The sequence below is a fragment of the Populus nigra genome, chromosome 1 (genome assembly GCF_951802175.1).
Source record: "Populus nigra chromosome 1, ddPopNigr1.1, whole genome shotgun sequence".
NCBI classification, from domain to species: domain Eukaryota; kingdom Viridiplantae; phylum Streptophyta; class Magnoliopsida; order Malpighiales; family Salicaceae; genus Populus; species Populus nigra.
The window spans coordinates 26,349,864-26,372,970 of record NC_084852.1 but is presented as its reverse complement, the minus strand read 5'-3'; the positions used below and the strand labels follow the sequence as shown (position 1 = coordinate 26,372,970).

General features: G+C 36.2%; 1 long non-coding RNA gene across 1 annotated transcript; it reads right to left on the bottom strand.

Annotated features, from left to right (window-relative positions):
• Nucleotides 1–18,081: 18,081 nt before the first annotated feature.
• LOC133691405 (uncharacterized) lies at nucleotides 18,082–18,894 on the bottom strand. The gene is made up of 3 exons (XR_009841669.1): nucleotides 18,445–18,894; nucleotides 18,254–18,323; nucleotides 18,082–18,147 (listed from the first exon to the last, which is right to left on the bottom strand). It is a non-coding gene; the product is annotated as an uncharacterized LOC133691405 (long non-coding RNA).
• Between the last annotated feature and the right edge of the window lie 4,213 nt (nucleotides 18,895–23,107).

Genomic DNA, 23,107 nt, shown 5'->3' with positions numbered 1-23,107 from the left:
TTACCAGAAACGCATGGCCAACGCATACAATAAAAAGGTTAGACCACGATTGTTTCAAGAAGGGGATCTAGTGCTAAAGAAAATATTGTCGTTACCCGGAGAAGATCAAAGCAAATGGGCACCAAATTACGAGGGTCCTTACGTAGTAAAGAAGGCATTCTCAAGAGGAGCGTTGAAGTTCGCTAGAATGGATGGAGGAGACCTAGCTAAGCCTGTGAATTCTGACTCTGTAAAAAGATATTATGCTTGACGTATGCTTCTAAATCAATAAAGCATAGTTTGGCCATCGACTTCTTTCTTTTTTGCATTGATCTCACAAAACTCAATTTGTTTTCTAGAAAGAAGAATCTTAAAAGGGGAAGAGAATAGAAGAAAGATAAGAATAGAGAATCCTTTTTGCATTAACCCTAACAGTGTGTTTTTTTTAAAAAAAAATTCACCTTTCGTTATCGCATCACTCGCTCAAACGTTTATCATTGGATGAATGAATTTCTTCCCTATATAAAAGCCCAGACTAGGATCACACCCCTATACTGGGGGCAATAAGTGATGTTTCATGAAAAGTTTTACATATTTGAAACGAGACGGAAGCCCATAGATTTGAAAATTAAGCTAAAGCATTTGACAAGAGCATGACAAAGAAGGCCATGACAAATCATACATTTTCAAAAAAAGCTACTTGTAAAAAGTCGAAGAACTTCTTCTCAAAGATATGATAGGTGGCACGAAAATTGAATCCAGCATACGACTTCAAAAGCAAGCTCATGTCAAGAGAGAGTTTCATAAGATAGAAGAAGATGATATGACCTATGTTTCAAAACCAAGTAAGAATGCATGCATGACATCTAATCATAAATCATTGCATATGTGTTTTTGAATTGTTACAGGAGGAATCTTTAATGTAATCCAACAAGATTGTGGATGAAGAAAGAATCATTGAGTTAATGATAACAAAGAATCACGGTTTTGATTTTGAAACAACAATAAAGTGAGAAGAACCTATTAGGAAATTTTCAAAAGAAAATGAAAGGTTCAAACCTTGCCATCAGGAAGAACGACATCGATATCAGCGTTGGTTAAAGCGAATCGCCAGATGGGATTCCAGGTTGACCGAGCTGCAAAAATAGATTTTTTGGTTTTGGTTAAAGGAGATCGCCAGAAGGGATCTCAGGTTAACCCAACCGCAATACCGATATAAGCTTTTGTTTAAAGGAGGTCGCCAGAAGGGATCTCATATTTTAGATTTGGTTAAAGGATGTCGCCACAAGGGATCCCATATTCTCATATTTCAGCTTTGGTTAAAGGAGGTCGCTAGAAAGGATCTCATATTTTAGCTTTGGTTAGAGAAAGTCGCTAAATGGGATTCCAGGTTGACCGAGCTACAAATATAGTTTTTTTGGTTTTGCTTAAAGGAGGTTGCCAAAAGGGATCACATATTTTAATTTTGGTTAAAGGAGGTCACCAGAAGGGATCTCATATTTCAGCTTTTGGTAAAAGGGAATCGCTAGAGGGGATTCCAGGTTGATTGAGCTATAATTATATGTTTTTGGTTTTGGTTAAAAGAGGTCGTCATAAGGGATCTCAGGTTAACCCAACCGCAACACATATATTAACTCTGGCTAAAGGAAATCGCCAAATAGGATTTCAGGTTGGCCAAGCTACAAATATAGATTTTTCAGTTAAAAGAGGTCACTAGAAGGGAACTCAGATGGAATTCCAAGTTAGTCTAATCGAAGTTAGAAGTCAGAGGATCGCCAGATTGGGATCTCAAGATGACTACGTTTTAGAAGTTCAGTTTTGTTTATCTTTATAAAACTGACTACACAAAACCCCTGCTCCGTAAGTATTATAAAGAAGGGGGGCATCTATTGTAACCTATTTTTGGGTCTCCACACAAAAATAAAAATAAATATATAAATATATAGCCGGAAGAAATTAGAAAAATAATAGGAGGTTGGAGCGCTCAGGAAAGGATCAGAAAAATTGATTAAGGAGGTTCAAAAATACAAGGATTGAAATTTTGTACAGTATATACTTGAATGATGAGAGCCCTGTGGGAAAAGAAAATTTAATTTGAAGAGAAAAGTCCAAAATTAGATGTTTATGGACTTAATTGGATTTTATTGAAGGTTTAATTGAATTTGTAGAGGGTTTGATTGCAAGAAAAATTGATTTTTAAGTCAATTTGAGCTTTAATTGGAAGAAATTAAAGTTCAGGGGTCAAATTATAATTTTTAAGAGTTGATTTGGTCAAATCAGGGGCTTAATTGCATAAATATTGAAGTTTAATGGCCAATTAGGGACTTATTTGAGGAAATCCGAAACCAAGGACCAAATTGGAAAAGGCGTGTAAATATAGGGACTGTAATTAACAAAATCAGGAGCCAAATTGAAGAAATTAGAAGTTTATTGGTCAATTGAGGGTCCAATTGCATAAATCAAAGGCCAAGGACTGAAGTGAAAAGCGCGGCCAACTCTAGGGGTGGAGACTAAAATTGGTAGGGATGCAATTGAATTAATTCTTAAAATCAAAATTACATTGTGAGGACTTAAAAGAGTAAAGGATAAATTAAGGATTGATTTGGGAAACAAATGTTGGCGCCACCTTTAAATGAAACGGCGCATGTTGTATAAAACAACGCCGTTTCATGTTAAAAAAAAAGGCAGAACAGTGTCATTTTGAACGACACTGTTCCCCTTTCTCCTTCCCCTGGACGTGCAACAGGGGAAGGCAGTTTTTTCTTCTTTCTTCAATGAACCCTACGCACCACATGCCTGCCACCTCTTGAAACCCCACACACTCTCATGATAACACACCAAGGGAGTTGCACCCTGCCAACCACGCCCATAGCCCAGCCAACCCAGAACTGTGGTAGTGCAGTTAGCCCTGCTCCCCATGCGTTGCCATAGGGTGGCAATAGGGACGCCCTCGCTCCCTTTTGCCCTATAAATACCCCCTAACGCTAGCACGCGAGGGGGGAGGGAGAAGAAAAGAGAAAATAGAAAAGAAAAGGGAAGGAACCAAAGAGAAGAGAGGAGAGAACATACCAAAAAAAAGGGGGGGAAAACCGGGAAAACATACCGAGAGGGACAGGGAGAAGTAAAGGAATAGGGACCGTGAGAGTTAAGGAAAAAATGACACTAACACCGAAAGCATTCGGGTTTTGAAAAGCCATATCTAAACGGAACAAAAGGGAAAGGAAACGTAATAGAAGAAGAGAAGGAAGAGGAGGAGAAGGGAAGAGCAGGAGCTTTTTTTTTGCCACCTGAAATAGTAGCATCGTCGCTTGGGAGTCGTCGTCTGTGAGCCACGACACCGCCACTGGCCTCCCCCTCGCAGCACCACCAGCAAAGCAGTCAGTCGCCGTCCGTCATCCGTGACACCGCCACCACCTCCACCGCTTCAGGTACACTTTTCTGCCCCCCCCCCTTTATCTCTTTTATTTGCCCACTTCTCCTCCTGCATACAGAACATTCATGTTGCATGCAGGAGGATGGGAGGGGGGAAATAATTCCCCCCCGTTGGTTTTCCAGTGTTGGGCCAAGCTGGTTATGGCCCAGCACTGATGGTTTTCTTTAACTGGTCCAGGCCGCTTCTGGTCCAGTTCTGATGTGTTTGCTGGGCCAGAATGATTCTGGTCTAGCCCTGCTGTCTAGGCTGGGTCTGGCCCAGACAAAGATAGGAGAGATTGTTTGGGCCGAGATCGGCCCAACCCTTTTGGGCCTGATGCCAGCCTAGTGAGTTGGGCCAGCCCAGCCCAGCCCATTTAATATTATATATTATTTATTATAATGTTTTTATATTATATATATATATATAGATATATATCCAAAAAAAATTCTGAAAAATCCTAAAAAATATTGTAGATTTTCCTTCATATTTTTATCAAAATTGTTTAATAATGGTTTGTATTTTTATACCATAAAGATACAAATCCAGTATTAAAATACCCGGTTTTTGTTGAGAAATCGAAAAAAAAAATATATATATATATATATATATATATATATATATAATGTTTTGTTTTCATGCATACGGCCTAGTCTCTCCAAAATAATAATAAAAAAATCATCACATCATATTTTCATACAACAAAGAAAAATTTCAAAAAAATATATGTATTGGTATGCACTTTGACTATAACAACAGGTTTGTTAGAGCCATGAGAACTAGGCCAATATTTCAAAAAATTCTAAAAAATCTTTTTCCCTTCTTTTAGTATCTGGATTACGAATTTATACGTAAAATGTATTCCTGATATTAAAAATATATTTTTCATATAGACGTTAGAACAGTTAGGTTTTTACCTGATAAGATAAGGACCTCCTTACTGAGGAGGACTTTTCTTAAACCATAGACAGATCAACAACTAGAAATACGATAACACCTTAGCTTTTTATCAGACAATGAAACAATGCAGCTTACCTTAGTTAAGGCGTATTCGGGGTGCTAATACCTTCCCTTTACGCAACCAATCCCCGTACCCGATCTCTGAGACCAGTTAGGATTCCTAGTGACCAAAATACTAGGTGGCAACTCCGATTCTATTTTTCACTAATAAAAGACAAGAATTTCTTGTCTCTCCATATTTGCCAGATAGATATACATTATTTACATTTCCAGATAAAGTGGAATTTTCGTTACGACGCCACACACGTGCGACAACAGCCATGCTCCGCCCCTACCCTGCGCCAAAACAGTGGCAGGGTAGCTACCTTACCCTGCTCTGTGGCAGAGGTAAGGTGGCCCTCTCTTTGTGCGCCTATAAATATAGAGAGGAGAGAAGGAAAAAATTGGGGGGGGAGCGATTTTTTGGGCAGAGAGAAAGACAAGAAAAAGGAGGAGAAATTTTTTGGAGAGAAGAGGGAAGCAAGCTGCAGAAACGGGGAGGAAAAGGAAAAAAGGAAACCAAAGGGGGCAACATTTGCGGGAAATGAACTTGAAGAAGAGAATTGAATAGAGAGAAGGAAGCAGGGGATTGTTTGAGAGACAAACGGAGAGGGGAAGACTTGAACTGACGAGAGAATAGAAGGAAAGAATAGAAAAACAAAAGAACAGGGGAGAAGAACAATAACTCATCTCTCTCTCTGGTTTCTCTCCTTCTACCATTGGAAGCTGCGCCATCGTCATTATGCTTTGTCCACAGCAGCACCGCTAACGACAACAGCTCCACCATCATCAGAGACTGAAGAAGGAGAAGGAGAAGCAGAAGCAAGAGCAACAGGAGAACAAAAATAGACAGAGGGGGGAACACAAAACAGAGAAGAAGAATCGCCAAAGAACCACCATCACAGCAGTTGCCACCTGGTTTCCCAGCCACCATTCGCAGTCCCACTCGCTGCCACCACCGCCAGCAGATAATAAAAGAAGAACAGAAAAACAGGGGGAAGCTGAGGTAGATGAAGAGGAGAAGAAAAAGGAAACACAATGGCGTTAAAAGGAAGCACACAGGAGAAGAGGAAGAACCACCGTCCTCAGCCGTGACCGGCCACAACCACCACTGGAGACAGCAACCACGCTCATTCACTCCAGGTAATCTCCTCCTCCTCCCCTTTTCTGGCTCCTCTGCTGTCTTCACCATTTGCATGCAGAACGTGAGCAATTCACGTTCTGCAACAAAGTGAAAAATAATTAGTTGGTTATTGTGTTGCGCACAGTAACCAGCTAATTATATATAACGGGTTACTGTGCTCAGCACAACAATCGGGTGTTGGTTTTTTTGGGCTAGAACATCAGCCCAGCCCACGCGGCTGGGTTGAGTCAACCACAAGTACGTTTTTTTTGGGCCGGTCCTGGCCCGATTTCATTTTTTGGGTTGATTTTGGCCCAACCTCTTTTTGGGCCGGGTCGGCCTAGTTGAAAAAAATATATATTCAAAAATCATTTTTTTAAAATGTGTGATTTTCCCACGTATTTTTCTTTGCCATTTTGATTAATATTGGTCTGTAATTTTATATCATAAAATACAAATATGGTATTAAAATACCCGGTTTTCATCAAAACTAAAAAAAAAATGTTTTTGTTTTCATGCATACAGCCAAGTCTCTCAAAGAAAAAATCACGTCATATTTTCATACAACAAAGAAAACTTTTAAAAAATATATGTTTTAGCATGCATTTTGGCTTTAATAACCAGTTTATTAAAGTCATGAGAACTTGAACAAAATTTCAAAAATTCCAAAAAAATTCTTTTGTTTTCTTTCAATATCAGGGATTACAAATTTATATGTAAAACGTATTCTCTATATTAAAAAGTTAATTCTTTTATTAACGTTAGGACGATTAGGTTTTACTTGATAAGATAAGGATCTTCTTATCAAGGAGGACTTTTCTTAAACCATAGACAAACCAACAATTAGAAAACACAATGAGAGCTTAGTTTTTATCAGACAATAAAACAATGCAGCTTATCTTAGGTGGGGCAATTTTAGGGTGCTAATACCTTTCCTTTATGCAACTAGTCTCCGTACCCGATCTCTAAGACCAGTTAGGGTTCCTATTGACCAGAATACTAGGTGGTGACTCCCATTCTATTTTTTCCACTGATCAAAGACAAGAATTCCTTATCTTCCAATATTTTCCAGACACACACACATTGAGTGTGGAAGACGATTCGCCGCGATGCCGCACACGTGCGACAAAACCTTCAATCTTTCTCATCTTCATAGCTTATTCAATTCTTTCAGCAATCCTCACAACATCATGTCAATCCTCCAATGTTGTTGTGGTTGTTTAAGGATTGTTGGGAGCTTTCCAACAGCTAGGTAATCTTGGCAGCGCATAGAAACTTGCAGCACTGTCACTAGAGGAGAAGCTAATGAATCTAAAACTCCTCAATTTCCTCTTTGATTCCTCACTGATGGTCCAGCAAACAGACACCTATAGAGGGAGTTCTGCTCTATTGAACAACTAACAGTGCAATTGAACAAGAACAAAGGTTGTCATTAGTTGATGACTAAAGGCATTGCTGCTATTATTCATGATTGAAAAAGAGAGATGCAGCTTCAATTAGACGTGAAGTGTTCCATAGAAGACTGTGCAGACATTCCCTTTTCATTTGAAGCTCAACACTTGTTTAATCAAATCTTAGTCTAGCTACTCCATCCATGATGCTCTCAACTTCCTTTTAACAATGAGCCTCTCTCTAACCCCTTCCTTTGTTATCCGTCTTTTTCAGTCCAGTGTAGAAAATCTCGGATGGGGGAACCTACTTTTCATCTCAGTACATGCATGATAAATGTATGACAAGTAATCTATATGATGAACTGGCCCTTCAAGGGGGACATATGGTCATAACTCTTGCATGATGAAAACAAGAATTTCTATTCTTGCTCAAACTCTACAATATAAATTTATTGAGTGATGACCATTATGTCCTTGTAAGTCCTGAATTCAAGATGCTTCAAGAAGGGCTTGTTCAAATGCAAAACAATATGTACGGTGCATACATCCTAAAGGCAGGTACGTGTACCAATCATTACCAGTCTAAGCACTCGATGAAGAGTTGGGGTTTACACAAACTTAAACCTTGACTAAAAGTTGTAAGGTAAGTTGTTAGTCCCCCACCTAACTTGAAGCTTGTGTGTGCTTTCAAAAATTAAAACATGTGATGCATGAGAGAATTTTATACAATGCATGAATAAAACAAAAATAAAATAAAACAAAACACAAAAAACTTGAACACATAAAAACACAAAGCTTAGTCCGATATGTCGAAAACAATACCTATCCCCAGTGGAGTCGTCATTCTATCGCACGTCCCCGCGTGGCGTCCAGTGGTGATTTTTGTCAGTTTGCTTAATTTGGTTATTGGGAATCGCCACCTAGTACGTAATTGAGGGTTACTAGAAAACCCAGATATATTGGTCATTGTCAGAGATTCAAGGGTAAAAGACTGGTTGTGGCAAGAGAAGGTATTAGCACCCCTGGCGCACCCTACCTGAAATAAGTTGCTTTGCGGTTTGATGTGATTTGAAATTTTGAAATATTAGTCAAATTCTTAAAGCTTTAATAAATCAGTTATTAAATCCAAGAATATATATAGAAACATGTTCTTATATTTTCATGGAAAATACAACATGATTTTATTTGTCCTTTAGATACTTGACCATATACAATATACAAATTAAAACATTAAATTTATTTTTGTCTTTTCAATTTTATAATTCAATAACATACATAAAAAAATGCAAACACACACTTACACATCACTTTTTACTATGTTTTTTGTACAATGTTTACAACACAACATAAACTAAAAACATTTAACATAAATTTAAATACATATTCAAACATGTAAAAATTACAAAAACAGGTCCGTAAAAAGTACAGGAACTGCAGAGGAGGCCCTCAAGAACTGTGGAGCTATGGCGGTGCGTCGCCTCCACGCACGGCCACCACAAAAAGACCGGCGACAAGGGAGATCATAAACGACTTCCTCCCCTCTTTATTTTCCTCGCCGGCGTTGACCTGAAAAAAATACTCATAAACGCAACAAGTAGGTCTGTTTTAGTCCAAATCTGCTCTCAGATTTTTCCCTTTTGGTTTTCTATTCTTTCCTTCTTCAGGTGGCAGACAGATCTAAGGAAGGAATGCACCTGAGGATCTGTGGGCGCCTGAGGAAGGAATGCTGGAGGCTGGAGGTGGACAGATCTAGGATCTGTGGGCGCCGCCGTGTCAAGCTACTACTGGAGGCTCTGATTCGGTCTGGGCGAGCTAGCCGATTGGCGGTGAAGGAGATCTGCTGCTGTTGCGGTGTGGTCTATTCGGTGGAGAGCTGTAAGGGTTGGGGGTTGTGGTTGGCCCGAAGAGGGAGACTGTGGCTGAGGCAGAGACGGGAGCAACAGAAGAATACAGCGGGAGCTCAATAATAAAAATCAGTGATTGTAAAATTTATGCGTTAAAAGTTGAACGCGTTCAAAATACCTTTGAAATTTAAATTCTTCTGAGATGATTTTGAAAATGCTAAAAATGATGCAAATATATCAAAATGCAGTTTTTTGGGGTTTTCATTTTTTTTTTGCTATTTTTTATTTTTTCTGAAAATTTATCAAAAACATGAGTCAAAAATTGGGTAGCAACAATGACCATGGTCTAAGTTGCATATTAGAATTTTTAATATTGTTTGAATTATTTTTTTTAAAAATCAAATTATATCATTTGAATTTTCTATTTTAAATCAAATAGAATTTTGATCGAGTCAAATAGATTGTGGGTTAACCCTCCAAGTTATGGGTTTGACTATATCAACTTTCATCAAAATTTTTTAAACTAGTATTAGTCAAGTTTTAGATCAACTTGTAGTCAGCAAATACAAATAAAAAAAATCAAAATTTAATTTTTAAAAATCAAAATGTGTTCTCTCTTTTTAAAAAAAAAATCAAAAAATTTTGTTTGATTTTTTTATTTTTAATTAATTGTTTTTAAAATATTTGTAAATATGAAAAAAAATTATAAAAAATTATAAAATAACCAAAAGTTGGCCAAAACATGTTGAAAATGTATTTTTGATATTTTTATTTTTTCCAAAATATAGTGGTAAGAAATTATGTTATGAGAATAGTCATCACAACTATTAACAAACTTGAAATGCATCAAATGATTATAAAATTAGCTTTCTTGAATGGTGACATTGACAAAAAGGTTTACACGAAACAATCCCAAAGATTTTTATTTGATTGAAATACTAAGTGGAATATAATAGAATAATTTTAATGAAAGATCAAAACTCTGTATCCTATATTAGAAGAATAAAAGTTTTTCTTTTAGTTTATTTACTGAAAAGTTAAAGAGTTAAATGTGATTACGTAGAATAGCAAAACTTTTGGAGGTGAGAGGAACAAAACAAAGTGGGCTTTGGTTTTTTTTTTTATGAATACAATAAATGATCAGGGGGTTAAATTAAAATACCACCACGGTCTGTATTTCTTTTTTATGCACTACTTATTTTCTTTATATGATAATCACAAATCATTTATTCCATTAAGACAGATTATATATATTGATAACAAATATTGTTGTGAATCCTGCACAGCAATAATAATGAATATTGCACGTTGACATAAGCATGATGAACTTTTATTTTACTATATGTTAAGTTACATGTATATAATATATATTTATAGTGATTTTTAATAATACCTGGTGTGCTTTGCTCTGCTTTATTTCGGTAGTTGTTTACTTGTTTATGAGATACGTCACACAACAAATATATATATTAACTTCCTTTAATTATTATAATTTTTTTCTTTTTTATTTGGAGAGCTTCTTTTCTCCATTATTATTATTATAATAATATAAGGATTCAACTAGACTTTATATATATAAGACTAGACTTCGATGAAAGATTCTTAGGATCAATGCAGTGAATATTGAACCCCAAAAAAAAAAAAAACAAAAAAAACAAAATCTTCTTCAAAAATTATTTCAAAAAATCTGTGATTTTCCGCAAATATTTTACTATATTTTGATCAATATTGGTTTATATTTTTATACTATAAAAATACAAATCCGATATTGAAATACCTATTTTTTGTCAAAATAATAATAAATAAATAAAATGTTTTGTTTTCATGTATACGGTCAAGTCTCTCTAAAAAAATATAATAAAAAAATCATATTTTATCTTCATAAAAAAAGTTTTAGCATGCATTTTAGCTTTAATAACCATTTTATTAAAGTCACGAGAACTGGCCAATATTTCAAAAATTTCAAAAAACTTATTTTGTTTTCTTTTAATAACTGGGGTTACGACCTTATACGTAAGACGTATTCTGGATATTAAATTATTTGTTGACGTTATAACGGTTAGGTTTTATCCAATAAGATAAGAGTTTCTTTACCGAAGAGAACTTTTCTTAAACCATAGACGGACTAACAACTAGAAAACACAACAAGACTTTAAATTTTATCAGACAATAAAACAATGCAGCTTACCTGAGGTAGGGCGTATTTGGGATGCTAATATCTTCCTTTTACGTAACTAGTCCCCGAACCCAATCTCTGAGACCAGTTAGGATTCCTAGTGACCAAAATATTAGGTGGCAACTCATTCCCTCTTTTTATTAATAAAGAATAAGAATTCCTTATCCTTTTCACCTCACCATTTCTCCATTTCATTCCCGATCAAGGAGGATGATCATCGCGACGCCGCACTCATGAAACATTTACTCTCTTGAAGAATGGTGTGGGCCCTTGAAACTGAACTTAAAGAAACTTTTGCCTTCATCGACCATTTCTCTAGAAGTATGTTTTACTCTTGACGAGGTTAAAGATGCAATTTAGGAATATGATAACAATAAAGTTGTTTGACCTGATGGGGTCAACTTTTTTTTCATTAAGAAAGCATAAAATACAATTAGAAGTGACATCTTTAATATGGTTAATGACTTTTATTTGATTGGTTCCCTTCCTCGTGGCATCAATAGTTCATTCATCACCTTCCTAAAGTGGCTAGCTCTAACAACCTTAAACACTACATATACATATGAGTTTCATTGGAAGTCTCTACAAGGTTATCTCAAAAGCGTCAGCTAACATGCTTAAGGATGTTATGCTTGGGTTATTGGTGCTTCTAAAAATGCTTTCATAAAAAAAAAGACAAATCCTTGATAGTGTTTTTTATTGCCAATGATGTATTGGTCACTTAAAAAGAAGAAAACTAAAAGTTTATCTCTTCAAGTATAGCATTTATAAAGCTTTTAATTGAGTGATTTAGGAGTATCTCTTCAAGTATGGGATTTGGTTCATGTTTGAGAGGATGGATCCACAGATTTATTTTGACGAAAATAATTGCTACTCTTTTGAATGGCTCTCCAGCTAGAGAATTCTCTATAGAAAAGGGCCCGCATCAAGGATATTCTTTATCACTATTTCTGTTCAATATAGGTACTGAAGGACTTAGTAGAATGCTAAATAAAGGGTGTGATTTGAGACTAATTGATGATATCAGCTTTGGTCAGGCTCAATTGAATATTACTCATCTTCAGTTTGCTGATTACACACTCATCTTTAGTCCATATAATTTTTCTTCTTTAAAACATAAAAATAATTTTACATCCTTCTCCACTCCCTAAACTCTTCTTCTCATATCTCGATCTCAAATTGTAAAGCCCTCATCTTTTATTTCAAAGACTCAGTTTTTTTTTTGATAATCTCTCATATCAGACTTAACAGTCTTTCTTACACTTCTCTCTTCCTCAAGTTGCACCATATATTGAGTTTTGAATTGAATTTTAGATTGAAGGTTAACTTTAATAAAAGTTTAAGTATTGAAATTGGTATTGATAATGTTATTGTTTTTTCCACTACCAATAATCTAATACAAAAAGTGCTTGAGAAAAATCAACTATTGGTTATTTTATTTTTTTCTATTTAGAAATCTTTATAATAACTCCATAATTTATTTATTTTTTAGGATTTTTTAAAGATAAACCTAAATTAATATAAATAAGATTAACAGGTTTGAGGTTGGTATTAATTTATAATTTTCAGCTTATTAATATAATTGTAAATAAATTATTATTCTTATTTAAACTTGTTTATTTATACAAAGCACAAATTCTGCTGGGACATTGAGCATAACACTGTTGTGAGGAGGGTGTGGGAAAATCACGCGGCAACTAGGTAAGATCGAAAACAATACAAGATTTTTTTTAGACAAAAATTTATGTTTCGAAGTATAATTTTTGGTTGCGTGAAGTAGGTTGCGTGATTTTTGGTATGAAGCACAGAAAAAAGGCAAAAAAACCGCGAGGGATAGGGGTTTCCAAGGCTGGAACGATGTTGCGGTTTGGAGGGATTTCAAACCGATATACATCCCGGAAGATATATGGCCGCACTATCTTGAGCACGTGACGTCTGAGCGGTTCACACGACGCTCACAGTCCGGTGCTGGCAACCAGAATCGGCCAATTCATGGCGAGGTGACAACTCACACTGGCGGCTCCGTTCCGTTTGCTGCACATGCGAAACGGATGGTAAGATTAATTTAAATGAAATATATTGTTAAATTCAGTTGTTGTTAATATATCTTTTTTCATTATAGGCTGCGTCTCTTGGACTTGAGCCGAGCCCGATGGAGCTGTTTGTGGAGACGCACGTGCGGAGTCAAGACCGCCAGAAGGGGGTGCAACAGTTCGTTGATAATTGTGCTCAGCATTTCGTGGTATGTTTTTTCAACCATTTTATTTTGTAAGTTATTATGTTTATTGTATTGAATATGATGATTACTTTTTTATTTTTATTTTCAGGAGACCTATAATAATCAGTTGAGGGAGAGATACGGGGACGAGATTTTGACCCATCCGGAATTCGATCTGGATTTGTGGATGGAGGTTGGCTCATCAGGTGGACCAGATAAAAATCGGGTTTACGGGCTCTCCAACACTACGACCGACAACTTGTGATCGACCCGTAGTGTTTCAACCGTTGGGAGCTCCCAATCAATAGTGAGCTCCAAATCTAAGGAGTTCGTGGCTTTGCAGCAACTCAACGAGAAATACGACAACCTACAAGCGGAGTATGCACAACTCAAAGCGTCTCATGCACAACAAAGAGCGGAGTCTGAGCAATTCAAAGCTTCTCAAGCACAACAAAAAGCGGAGTATGAAGCGGCTCAGGAAAAGCAAAAAGTGGCTTATGACCAGCTTTACGAAATGATTATGAAATTGTCAAATAGCGGAACATGTGCGCCTAATCCTTTTTGGCCGTATAACCACCAGCCTCCGCCAGGATCTCCTCCTCCTCCTCAAGCTCCATCATCTTTATATTAATTTGTAATCAACATTATTTACCTTTAAAACTTCATTTATTATTTTTCTTGAAACATATTTAGTTTGTAATGAATATTATTTAACTTTGTTTTTTTTTATGTTTAATAAAAATTTTATTTGCATAATTGGTTTGTATAACAATTAATTTATATAGTTTTATATTATATATCCTAAATAATTTTTTAAAAACAAATTAAGAAAAAAACTATTACCAAGGATTTTATCGGCGGATGAATTCGGTCGGTATTTTAAACTTTCACCGACAGACTTACCGATGGAATTAATCCGTCGCCATTTAACAGTAGCTTCCACCAGTACTAACGAATTTACAGACGGAAATATGCCGTCGGTATTTCATACATTCACCGACTGATGTAACGACGGATATTGTCCGTCGGTAAATTCAATTTCACCGACGGAATGAAAATTCGTCGGTATATTTGAAGCGGGAATCTTTTTTTTTTGGCGCGCACGTTCCGTCTGTAAAACCGTCGGTAAATGATTTTTTTATGTTTCCAACTGATATACCGATGGAAGGAGGAATCACCGACGAAGGTAAAGCCGACGAACGTATTCCGTCGGTGATGACGTCGGTAAAAAAATCACCGACGCACTTCTAATCACGCACCAACGGAATTTTGCCGTCGGTAAAACTGTGAAATCTTGTAGTGCCTCCTATACTGGGGGCAATAATTGATGTTTCATGAAAAGTTTAACGTATTTGAAACAGGACGGAAGCCCGTAGAATTGAAAATTAAGCTAAAGCATTTGACAAGAGCATGACAAAGAAGGCAATGACAAACCATATATTTTTGAAAAAAGCTACTTGTAAAAAGTCGAAGAACTTCTTCTCAAAGATATGATAGGCGGCACGAAAAATGAATCCAGCATACAACTTCAAAAGCAAGCTCATGTCAAGAGAGAGTTTCATGAAATAGAAGAAGATGATGGGACCTATGTTTCAAAACCAGGTAAGAATGCATGCATGACATTTAATCATAAATCATTACATGTGTTTTTGAATCGTTACAGGAGGAATCTTTAATGTAATCCAACAAGATTGTGGATGAAGAAAGAATCATTGGGTTAATGATAGCAAAGAATCACGGTTTTGATTTTGGAACAACAATAAAGTGAGAAGAACTTATTAGGGAAATTTCAAAAGAAAATGAAAGGTTCAAACCCTGCTATCAGGAAGAACGACATCAATATCAGCGTTGGTTAAAGGGAATCACTAGATGGGATTGCAGGTTGATCGAGCTGCAAAAATAGATTTTTTGGTTTTGGTTAAAGGAGATCGCCAAAAGGGATCTCGAGTTAGCCCAACCACAATACCGATATCAACTTTTGCTTAAAGGAGGTCGCTAGAAGGGATCTCATATTTTAGATTTGGTTAAAGGAGGTTGCCAGAAGGGATCCCATATTTTGGATTTAGTTAAAGGAGGTTGCCAGAAGGGATCTCATTTTTCAGCTTTGGTTAAGGAGGTCGCTAGAAGGGATCTCATATTTTAGCTTTGGTTAGAGGGAATTGCCAGATGGGATTCCAGGTTGACCGAGCTATAAATATAGTTTTTTTGATTTTGCTTAAAGGAGGTCGTCAAAAGGGATCTCATATTTTGATTTTGGTTAAAGGAGGTCACCAGAAGAGATCACATATTTCAGCTTTTGGTAAAAGGGAATTGTCAGAGAGGATTCCAGGTTGATTGAGTTATAATTATAGGTTTCTAGTTTTGGTTAAAGGAGGTTGCCAGAAGAGATCTCAGGTTAACCCAACCGCAACACATATATTAGCTCTGGCTAAAGGAAATCGCTAGATGGGATTTCAGGTTGGCCAAGCTACAAATATAGATTTTTCGATTAAAAGAGGTCGCTAGAAGGGATCTCAGATGGAATTCCAAGTTAATCTAATCGAAGTTAGAAGTCAGAGGATCGCTAGATTGGGATCTCAAGATGACTAAGTTTTAGAAGTTCAGTTTTGTTTATCTTTATAAAACTTACTACGTAAAACCCCTGCTCCGTAAGTATTATAAAGAAACGGCATCTGTTGTAACCTATTTTTGGGTCCGCTCACAAAAATAAAAATAAAAATATAAATATAAAGCCGGAAGAAATTAGAAAAATAATAGGAGGTTGGAGCGCTCAGGAAAAGATCAGAAAAATTGATTAAGGAGGTTTAAAAATACAAGGATTGAAATTTTTTACAGTATATACTTGAATGATGAGAGCCCTGTGGGAAAAGAAAGTTTAATTTTAAGAGAAAAGTCCAAAATTAGATGTTTATGGACTTAATTGGATTTTATTGAAGGTTTAATTGAATTTATAAAGGGTTTGATTGTAAGAAAAATTGATTTTTAAGTCAATTTGAGCTTTAATTGGAAGAAATTAAAGTTATGGGGTCAAATTATAATTTTTAAGAGTTGATTTGGTCAAATTAGGGGCTTAATTGCATAAATATTAAAGTTTAATGGCCAATTAGGGACTTAATTGAGGAAATCCGAAACCAAGGACCAATTTGGAAAAGGCGCGTAAATATAGGGGCTGTAATTAACAAAATCAGGGGCCAAATTGATGAAATTAGAAGTTTATTGGTCAATTGAGGGTCCAATTGCATAAATCAGAGGCCAAGGACTGAAGTGAAAAGCGCGGCCAACTCTAGGGGTGGAGACTAAAATTGGTAGGGATGCAATTGAATTAATTCTTAAAATCAAAATTACATTGTGAGGACTTCAAAGAACAAAGGATAAATTAAAGACTGATTTGGGAAACAAATGCTGGCGCCACCTTTAAATGAAACGACAGGTTTTGTATAAAACGGCGTCGTTTCATGTTAAAAAAAAAGGCAGAACAATGTCGTTTTGAACGACACTGTTCCCCTTTCTCCTTCCCATGGATAGGGGAAGACAATTTTTTCTTCTTTCTTCAATGAACCCTACACACCACATGTCTGCCACCTCCCGAAACCCTACACACTCTCATGATGATACGCCAAGGGAGTCGCGCCTTGCCAGCCACGCCCACAGCCCAGCCAACCTGGCGCTGTGGCAGGGCAGCCAGCCCTGCTCCTCCCCATGCGCTGCCATAGGGTGGCAATAGGGACACCCCCGCTCCCTTTTGCCCTATAAATACCCCCCAACGCCTGCACGCGAGGGGGGAGAGAGAGGAAAAAAGAAAACAGAAAAGAAAAGAGAAGGAACCGAAGAGAGGAGAGGAGAGAACAGACCAAAAAAGAGGGGAAAGAAAACCGGGAAAACATACTAAGAGGGACATGGAGAAGTAAAGGAAAGGGGACCGTGAGAGTTAAGGAAAAAACGACACTGACACCGAAAGCGTTTGGGTTTTGAAAAGCCATATCTAAACGGAACAAAAGGGAAAGGAAACGTAGCATAAGAAGAGAAGGAAGACGAGGAGAAGGGAAGAGTACGAGCTTTTTTTTTCTGCCACCTGAAACAGTAGCACCGTCGCTTGGGAGTCGTCGTCCATGAACCACAGCACCGCCACCGGCCCCCCCCCCACAGTACTGCCAGTGAAGCAGTCCATTAGTCGCGACACCGTCACCGCCCGTTAGCCGCGACACCGTCACCGCCTCCACCGCCTCCACCGCCTCCACCGCTCCAGGTACACTCTTCTCCCCCCCCTTTATCTCTTTTATTTGCCCGCTTCTCCTCCTCCATGTGGAACATTCATGCTGCATGCAGGAGGATGGCCCTACAGGTCTATACTAACCCAGTCCCATTTATTTATTGTAACATGCCAAACATGATTATCAATAAATACTTTAGCAAAAAAAAAGTATTATTATTAAACGAATCATAATCAATTATCGTATAAAAAAATGATATAATAATAGAATATTCAAATTAAACTTCAGAACCATAATTATAACAAAACAAAGTAAAACTATGACCATGAATTTTTATTCTTAACCACAACTTTGAATATATAAATGCTGAGAGCTTTATGTTTCACCCATGAAAGCCCGATTTGCAGATGCTAACATCTTAATTTGAAAACTATGACCATGGATTTGGATGTTACTCCCACACAAACTAATATTTTTGTATTTTTATACATAATCTCTCTCTTTAATTCATAATCAGCCACCTCCTCAACACTCTCCTATCGTCATTTTTTCGTGTATATGAAGCTATTTTAGTTCTCTACTTTTTCTATTTTTGGTTTATCCAATACATTTGTATTTATTTATACTATAACATTTTCGATTTTTTTTAAGAACAATTACACTAAATTAATCAGAATATAGTTATTTACATCATATAGATAACCACAGCCAAAATATGATGAAGAACTCCCATACTTTATAGCGATGGTAGAAATCAACAGCTACATTTCCGTTGCTATGATCATTTATTCTCTCTGCAAACGTTGAAAAGTTAATAATGGTGGTTTTCTTAGGACATTAACATAATTCTATTCAACTTTTAGCGAGGGAAGTACAGATTTTAACGTGAGAGATTGGTACCTGTATGTTCCTCAGTGAAAGTGTCCCATATAGCTGGTCCTCTACCATGTTTGTTTGTTTCACCTTCATACTGCATACCATAATAAAATAATAACGAAAAATTAATTAACATAACTAGCATTATTTTAAATAATGTTCTGTTGTCCCCTCCTAATTACTGCACTAGAAGCAGCAGAATTTAGAGTATGTACCTGGTAAGCTGATGAGGATGTTCCGAAAACAAAATCATCTGGGAAAGAATAACGGCTGAAGTCATCAATGCTTCCCATTGCAGTCTAAGTATTGAAGCTGGCACTTAGATAAATAGGATTAGATATTATAAAGGCTTGGGCTTGGTGTGTGAAACAGAGGTTTGTTTGGGTACAAAAGAATGTAACGCAAGTTTGTAAATGAGGCAGAGATTCTGTGCTTCCTCGATAGGAGAGATGGTGAGTTACAGAGCAGTAGAATGTATGAAGATGTAGAGATTTGATGCAAGATGGCATGGATGGAACGACCATTTTATAGGCACTAGCTCCCAGCGTGTACAAGCAGCATTACTTCATAATTTCTAAGAAGTTTCAAATAATCAAAATAAGTTTTTGTATGGAAGAATTTCAAATAAGATGGCAGTTGAAGGTATTTGAAGTTATTTTAGGACATATCCGTGTCATGCACGACCCACTTAATGGGAATATATTTTCTTACATACTCTAATAAAAATATATATATTTTCTTACATACTCTAATAAAAATTAAACAATTCCGTTACATGCGTGCGTTCCTCGTTTGCCATTACCACTAGCTATGGATAAAATCAAGCTGCCTCTTTAGGGCCCATAACAATAGACTCTTTGTTTTCACCCATCCACTTGGGGCTGGCTTCCTAGAATCTTTCCTTTTCATCTTTTCCACGTAGACAACAGATTAGAAAAACTTCAGACACTCGGTCTGTTTATTTGAAGAAAAATCAATACTTATCATTTTGAATTGAAAACGTAATCATTTTAATGTTAATATAAAAATAAAAGAAATTATTTTTTCCTAAAATTTTAATGTTCCTAAAATCTTTCCTTTTCAACTTTTCCACGTAGACAATAGATTAGTTCCCCAAATAAAAATCATATTAGAAAAAATTCTCAAAGAAAAACATGTCGCAATTAGATCTTGAGAATATTCTTGGCCAGTTTACGACTATACCTCCTTGTAACATCATTAGTAATTATTATAAGCATAACAAGACAATGTTAGCATGATATGTCACACCAGGACATTGTTACGATGATATACTTCTACATCAGGAATAATATAAATAGAAAAGATAAAAAATTATTGTATTTTATCAGTAGAAAAAAAATAAAATCAGTTGTTATCTAATATTTTGATTATTAAGAACCCTAACTAGTCTCAAAGTTCGGGTAAGAAAACTAATTGCATAAAAAAAAAGTATTAGTATTCTTAATACGTCTTATTTGTGATAAGTTGCATTATTTATTTGTCTGATATAAACTAAGAAAATATTGTTTTTTTTTAACTATTGATTTGTTTATGGTCGAAGAAAAGTTCTCCTTATAAGACAAAATGATATTCCATTGATATTTTGTTCACTAAGAACATTAAGTGGTTTCATAGTTCGGGTAAGGTGACTAATTGCCTAAAGAAAAGTATTAGTACTCCTAATATGTCTTATTTGTAATATGTTATATTGTTTATTTGTCTGATATGAGTATATATGCAACTAATTTTTTTTTAATCTTTTACAAAATTCTAGCAGTAATTATGTGTTATTTAACTACCTGGACTATAAGGACTGGGTAGTACTCTAGATAAGAACATGAATTCTGGCTTCATATACATCCCTTAGGGAAAGTTATAAATTGTTAGTATGATCGACCAACAAGAATAGAGTGTAGCAAAAGACTCAAATAGATTGAACCCATTTATATACAAAACAAAATGTATGTTGTGTTGTTCCATTGAAAAATAAAGATGCATGCTATTAAACTGCTCCTAAGCTCCACCATCATAAAGATGTACCGTTACTCTGTCTAAAAAACATATTTGATAGACATCGAATTTATACAATGAATTGAGGCCTTTTGTTTAGTATGTTAATTTTACAGTCTTAACTCATATCGCATGTATGTGGCGTCGTGGTGAATATCCTTATGGAATACCCAAATGTATATGATGTGGGGAAATAGACATGATAACAAATTTTGTCCCTTCTTGGTGGAAAGAGAGAATGAGAGTCGCCACATAGTATTTGGTCATTGAGAACTATAACTAGTATCATAGATTGGGCACATGGACTGGTTACGTAGAAGGAAGAGAAGGTATTAGCACCCCTCATATGCCTTGCCTAAGGTAAGCTGTATTGTTTAATTGTCTAATATAACTACGGTATTGTTATGTTTTTCTAATTATTGGTCTGTCTAAAGTTTAAGAAAATGGCTCCTCAATAAGGATATCCTTATCTTATCGGGAGAAAACCTACTCATTCTAATGTCCATTATATATATATATATATATATATATATATCTACCTTTTTAATATCAGGAATACATCTTATGTATAAGTTTGTAATCTCAAATACTAAAAGAAAAAAAAATATTTTTTTGGTATTTTTTTGAAATATGGACCTAATTCTCATGGCTTTAATAAACTGGTTATTAAAGCTCAAAATATAAAAATATGATATGAAATATTTTTTATATTTTAAGAGACTTAGCCGTATGCATAAAAATAAGATATTTTTTTGTTGTTTTTCTATACATGTTTTTGCAACATTTCGGAGAAAACTAGGTATTTTAATATTGAATTTTTATCTTTACAATATAAAAATACAAACCAATATTAAGCAAAAATGATAGAAAAATTCACGAGAAAATCACAATTTTTTAAAAGGATTTTATATTATAATAAAATATATAGAGATAGGCTTGGCCTAGATATATGGGTTGAGCCCATCGTGGTTGGGCTGAAATCGGCCTAGAAGAAATTAGGCTGATGTCAGTCCATGACTGATGTTGGACCGATGTCGGCAAAAAAGAGTGTGGGGCCGATGTCAGCCTAATAGATATTCTTTTTTTTTAATGGGACTAGGCCGAACCCGAACCGACCATTTTAGTCTAGGCCGACACTTGTCGGCTCAAAAAACAGTGGACAAGGAAGAAGAAGAAGGAGGAGGAGGAGAGGGGAGGCTGACTTGGCGGTGGCATTAGTGGTGCTGGTGGCGCCAATGGTAGAATGACGGTTATTCCAGGCAGTTGTGGGGAGAAGATGGTGGCTGCCATTGCGATTCCTTTTTCCTTCTTTATGTGCAGAGGCACAAACTTCTTCCTTTTTTCTGTTTTTTTCATCCTTGACTCTCTTGTTTTTTCTTCTAGTTTTTTTTTTGTTCCTCTCCTCTCTGTTAGAGTATATTAGAGTACATTGCTTTAGATTGTGACACTTGTCACAATCTTAATATAGTGGATAGTTAGTTAATTAGCTCAAGTCTGTTAGTCTGTTACAAACAGATATATAAACACAACTATCTCGTGATATATGGAATTATGCAAAATAAGAACTATTATCAAGTATTCTCTGTTGCTCCTATCTCTCTGTTTCTTCTTTCTTTCTGCAGAATTATAGATCATGTTAATCAATTGACATAGCTTAACATGGTATCAGAGCTGATTATTGCTCACGCTTGAAATTTCTAGATCCTCTGTTGCTTCCGCATTTTACTGTTATTTTCTCTGCACTCATATATTGTTCTTCATATTTGGAGTATATAGTGCTTCGTTGTGATCTTCATCTTGAGTTCTATTTCTGTCTGCAACTTGCACAGCAAGTGTTTGGTGTATTGTCTCATCCACGGATTAAACTTGAAATCCTGATGGTGACTGCTTCGCAACTCCAGTTGCTTCAATCTCCAGTTACAACTCTCATTTCCTCCATTCCTACATCAGTCAATGTCAAACTTGATGAATCGAATTACCTCAATTGGAACTTCCAGATGCAACTTTTACTTGAAAGCAATGGAATTATGGGGTATGTTGATGGTTTGCTCCCCTGTCCACCTCAACATTGTTCAATCTCAGCTGAATCTGGTATCACCTCTTCTTCCTCTCAATCTAATGAATATATAGTATGGAAAATGCATGATAGAGCGATTATGCAATTGATTACTGCCACATTATCACCGATTGCTATGTCCTGTGCAATTGGTAGCACTAGCTCTAAAGATTTGTGGATTAGATTAAAGGAACAATTTTCCACTGTGTCTAGGACTAGTATTTTTCAGATGAAATCCAATCTGCAAACCATTAAAAAGTGTTCAGATTCAGTTTCACAATATCTTCATCGAATTAAAGAGGCTAGGGACTACTTGTCTGCTGCTGGGGTATATTTTGCAGATGAAGACATTGTGATTCTTGCCTTGAATGGCTTACCTGCTGAGTATAATACTTTTAGATGTGTTATAAGGGGAAGAGAAAGTGTGATCTCATTGAAGGACTTTCGCTCACAATTGCTTGCAGAGGAAGTGATTATTGACACTTTAGTTAATTCTCCATTCCTGTCAGCTATGGTTGCTAGTACAGGTGACACATAAACACAAGGGAGTTTCTCTCCACATCATGGGCAGTCTTAGGTGCCTACTAGACAGTTTCAGCCATATAATGGAAACAAGAATAGGGGTAAAGGTCGATTTACTCAGGGCTCTCGATTCTTTGCTTCTAGACCAGGTTTTTCCTCCATGGCACCTGTGCTTCCCAACTCAAATTCTGGACTCCTTGGTCAATCCCCTACTCAGCAATTTCGACATCCTTCTGCACTCATGGTTCCAATCTGTCAGCTATGCAACTCTGAGGGACACACTGCTCCCT